The sequence below is a fragment of the Henckelia pumila genome, chromosome 4 (assembly GCF_033568475.1).
Source record: "Henckelia pumila isolate YLH828 chromosome 4, ASM3356847v2, whole genome shotgun sequence".
Taxonomy (NCBI): Eukaryota; Viridiplantae; Streptophyta; class Magnoliopsida; order Lamiales; family Gesneriaceae; genus Henckelia; species Henckelia pumila.
In genome coordinates, this window is record NC_133123.1 from 130,136,036 (window position 1) to 130,141,147 (window position 5,112).

The following is a 5,112-nucleotide window of genomic DNA, read 5'->3' on the forward strand; positions in this document are numbered from 1 at the left end:
TTGCGGGCTTCACCTCGCCAAGTCCTAAGCTCCTGAAAACAGACAAAGGCATCAGATTAATGCTAGCTCCTAGATTGCGAAGTGCATTATTAAAATAAGAAGAACCAATAGTGCAAGAAATAGTAAAACTTCTTGGATCCTTCAACTTTTGTGGCATCTTCTTTTGGAGCACATCACTACATTCTTCAGTTAAGCTCACCACCTCATTCTCTTGCAGCCTCCTTTTCTTGGACATCACCGCTTTAATAAACTTCGCATAATTCGGCATTTGTGCCAAAGCATCAGCAAAAGGGATGTTGATATGTATCTTCTTGAAAATCTCCAAGAATTTTGAAAACTGCTCGTCCACTGCCTTCTTCTTGAACCTTTGGGGGTATGGAAGAGGAGGTTTGTACATCGATTTCTGCTCAGGTTCAGACTCTTTCTCCTCAACCTTCTTCTCGTAAACTGCAAATTTTTCTGACTTCTTACTCTCAGATTTGCCCTCTTCATTATCCACATGCTTCCCACTCCTCAACGTGATAGCATTACACTGCTCTTTGGGATTCACCTCAGTATTACTTGGGAATTGGCCTCTGTTATTATCTTTCAGTACGTTCGCCAACTGCCAAATGCTAGTCTCCATGGATTGCAATACAACACACATGTTGGCCACATGCGTCTCTAAGCTGTCAAGGCGAGTCTCAATCCTTGTCATCCGCTTGCTCGATTCCTGCACAAAAGCATTAACAACATCCTCCAAAGGAGGCTTACCCTCACCCTTATTTGTATTGTATACCGGAGGAGGATTCAACACATTATTATTGTTAGCATAAGAAAAATTTTCATGATTACGCAGACTAGGGTGATATTGATTGGGTATAGGATTACCTCAATAGTTGTTGTAATTTCTGTTGTTCACATATTGAGCTTGCTCCACACTCTAAAATTCATCAGCAGAATTTACGGCAGTCGCCAGCGATGCTGTCTTAATAGAAACTTGATTGCCTTTGGTCAGTGCAGCCAATTGTGTAGAAATAGTAGCCATCTGAGCAGTCAAAGCAGTGAATGCATCAACCTCATGAATTCCAGCAGGTTTTCTTATTACAGATCTCTCAGTCGGCCACTGATAACTGTTAACAGTCATTTGCTCAAGCATCTCATAAGTCTGTTCATGAAATTTAGAAAATATTGATCCTCCAGCTGCAGCATCAACAGAAATCCTCGTTGGGACATTCAAACCATTGTAGAATAACTCAATCTGTTCCCAATTCGAAAAATTATGATTTGGACACTTCCTAAGCAACTCCTTGTACCGCTCCCAAGCTTCATAAAGCTGCTCATAATCTTGCTATTTGAAAGTTGTGATCTCAATTTTTAGTTGGGCAGACTTGGCAGGAGGAAAGTACTTAGCCAGAAATTTAGATGTCATGTCTTCCCATGTAGTGATGCTCCCTAGAGGTAGTGACTGCAACCAACTGCGAGCATTATCCCTAAGAGAGAACGGGAACAATCGTAGTCTAATGGTGTCCTCAGTAACACCATGAATCTTCACTGTGTCAGCGATCTCCAAAAAAGTACGCAGGTGCAAATTTGGATCTTCAGTAGCTGCACCCTTAAACTGATTCTGTTGCTCCATATTAATTAGAGCTGGCTTCAACTCAAAATTATTCGCCGTGATGTTCTGTCGAGCTATCCCAGAATAATGAGTATTGATCACTGGTCGAAAGTAATCTCTGATCGGCACCGGAGCATTATTGACAGCTCTTTCCCTTTTTTCAGCCATTTGTTGCAACTCTTCTCTTCTAGCTTTTCTCAAAGCTTTAGCAGTTTTCTCGATTTCCGGAACAAAGAGCAGTGAGTCATAACTTTGGCTTTTTCGCATAAATTGAATAGACAAGGAAAATTTTAAAATTAGAACCAACAAAATAAAATAAAATGCTCTAAATCAAAATTAATACTAATTAGCACAATTTAATATAAATAAAATAAAATTCACTCCCCGGCAATGGCGCCAAAAACTTGTTGCGTGTTTTTCGCTCGCAAGCGCACGATGTCAAGTTATAATATAGGAATTAATTCCAAGTCGATCCCACGAAGAATGAATAAATGATATTATATCAAATATTTGTAACTAATAAAATCCTAATCCTATGTAGAGCTACGAAATTGATTTGATTTTAATATAAAACTAAAATTTGCAAGAAACAAAATAAATAACCACGAGTTCACGAAATGAAAATTCAATAAGTGATGAGTGCTAGAGGTTCGACTTCACTTGACTGTCCACCACAATTTATTTCTAATTATTGTTTAATTATCAATTCTTTTAGTTTATTAGCCAAGAATCCCTATTATTTTCTACTACCTATCTCAAGTGTCAAGCAGAAATTCGTATTCAATAGCAAACTCAATATGTCTATCTAAGTTTAACTATTAAATCCGGTAAATAGCATGGGAATCCTTCTAATGGCTTCTATGGAGTTATATGCCCCTCGAACAATATAAACACCAAAGATGTATTTTCCTATGTCGTATTCAAAATCTTCTCTCTCGAGTGATAGATTCTAAATCAATTATCATTCAATCTATGACCAGTAAATTGAAAGTATTAAAATCAGGAAAACACAAATAAACTGTGCGAAGAATTCAAATATATAAATCAAAATATCTCAATCATGGTTTTCAGTCAAGATCCGTCTACCTCTAGACTAAGAAATTAGTTAATAACAAATTCAAAGATCAAATAAAACTTGTTCTTCAAATAATCCATCAAACTATAAAAATAGAGTTTAAAGGAAAACTAGAACGAAGTAAAATTAAGCTTTTCCATAGCCGGATGTCGCCGTCTTCCATCTTCGTATCAAATTCTCGAGCTCTTGTGCACTTTAAAACTCTCAATAGCCGTCTCTATGCTCTTAAAATTCTCTAAACCCTCGTATCCTCCAGAATAAGTCATAAAATCCCTTTTAAAACTCAATTAAAGACTTTCCATATTTTTGGAGATTGCGCAGCGCTGGAGCGCTAATTATTCGGCGCTGGGGCTCTCAAGATTCATATTTTATTTTTTAATATCGGACGTCTAGCGCTGGAGGCGCTGGGGCGCTCTGGACATGAATTTACGGGTGCTAGAGCGCTAGGAATATGGAGCTGAGGCGCTACTTGTTCTTCCATTTCACCATCTGCGCAGCATTTTTGTAAAAATCATAACTCAAGTTTTAACCGTCGGATCAAGCTGAAATTTTGACATAAACTTTAAAACATCCTAAACTTCAATTTGTACGGTGATCGGATTTTGATGTCTGTAACATTCCCAGTAATTTTTTGAAGTTTGAAGTCCCGTAATTCGGCTTTCCTCTTCTTCTTGCTACTTTTCTTCAAATCCTTGCAACTCACAAAAACAACAATAAATACGCATAATATCCACTCGATACATCACAAAATCCAAGTCAAATCATATATAAATTAAGTGCATAAAATTCACTTATCAAATCCCCCCAAACTTAGACTTTTGCTAGTCTCGAGCAAAACAGTAATGAGCAATATATTCGACCTCCGAATTTATACATTCCAAGATTCAATACACATGTCAGCTAATTTTCTCAAGAGTTCTCGTGTGTGTGTGATTTGCCAATATCATCTACCCACCTAACTTTCGGTAAAATCATGCAATTCGTATGCTTCATAAAATCATTAACTCCGCCCTCAAGTTTCAAAATACTCTCAACCAAATTCAACTTTTACTCACACAGATCAACGAGACTTTTTTGGTTAACATTAGGCTCAAGTATAATCGGCAGGAGATAAACATCCATATGTATATCAATGTAAACAAGGACTCAGAATTTAAAGCAAGGGGAATTGAATATTTTCAATTTGTGCAGGATTATGAGTAGCTAAAATTTTTATTTGCATTGTCAGACATTAGTCTTGGCTTTCTTCTACTCCATGCATCTCAATCTTTATGCCTTGTATTTGGACTAGAATTTCAATCCATTTTTTTTTCTTTTCAAGGCCTCCCCTCACCTTACTTTTTCCACCATTACTTTTTTTTTGAACTTTTTAGCTACTCAATTTGTTTTGGATTTTTCATGATTTATATAACTAACAAATGAATAATGGCTAAAAAGGCTCAACGAATTCAAAAATGCCTAAATCACTAATGTGATCTTAAAAATCTACCTCAGTTTCAAGTAAAAATCACAAGAGTTAAGAATCAAATCCTCTAATCCACATCACAATTCCACATAATTTTTTTCTAATTGCTAGGAGTATCAAAAATCATGGCATTCGTGCATAATTATGAGAAATCAAGATTAAATATAGCTAACATAAACTTTTTCAGCACACAAAATTTATTTTCATCATAGGCCAATACAATTACAACATCATGCATTTAACTCAAACTAACTCATTAAAAAAATTCAAATTTTCACAATTTTTAAACACCCCCCCAAACTTAAATTGTGCATTGTCCTCAATGTACAATATTCATTAAAAACACGGGACACATACCTTAGGCACCAAGCGTCAGTACTCGGCACCATCTTAATCACTCAAAATTCTTCATCAGGGGTGGCTCCTAAACTCTTTCAGCTCCATACTTTTTTACCTACACAATTCAAAATCATTATTGATGTCTAGTTTCCTCATGATAAAAATAAAAACAAAAACAAATAAAAGAAAATAAAAAACGCAAAAAAAAACTAGCTTGGGTTGCCTCCCAAGAAGCGCTTAGTTTATAGTCCATAGCCCGACCGTATTCCAATTCTAGCCCGGTTCTGCTTTGTTGAGGGTCTTCCCTTTCGCTTTCACCCTCCAAATATATTCAACAACCTTTTTAAACTTTGATTTCTTCTTCGTTTTCTTCTTATTCTTTGGCACCTTTGGATCATTTTTCTTTGAATCTACCTCATGAACAAGTTTAGGATGGCCATTTAGCTTCACAACTCGCTCAATCATGCATAATTCCTCGATGGGTGGATTACTTGATTTCTTGAATATGTTAAAAATAACTCTTTCGCCGTCCACACCCATCGATAACTCACCATTATTCACCTCAATCTTGGCATCAGCAGTGTCCAAGAAAGGTCTCCCCAATATCAGTGGCATATTTGCATCCTCCTCCATATC

The 5,112-nt window shown here is 36.5% G+C and overlaps 1 non-coding gene across 1 annotated transcript; it reads left to right on the forward strand.

The window, feature by feature from the left end:
• The first annotated feature begins 1,256 nt into the window (after positions 1 to 1,256).
• Positions 1,257 to 1,363, forward strand: LOC140869964 (small nucleolar RNA R71). Its single transcript, XR_012146951.1, has one exon. It is a non-coding gene; the product is annotated as a small nucleolar RNA R71 (small nucleolar RNA).
• Positions 1,364 to 5,112: the final 3,749 nt, after the last annotated feature.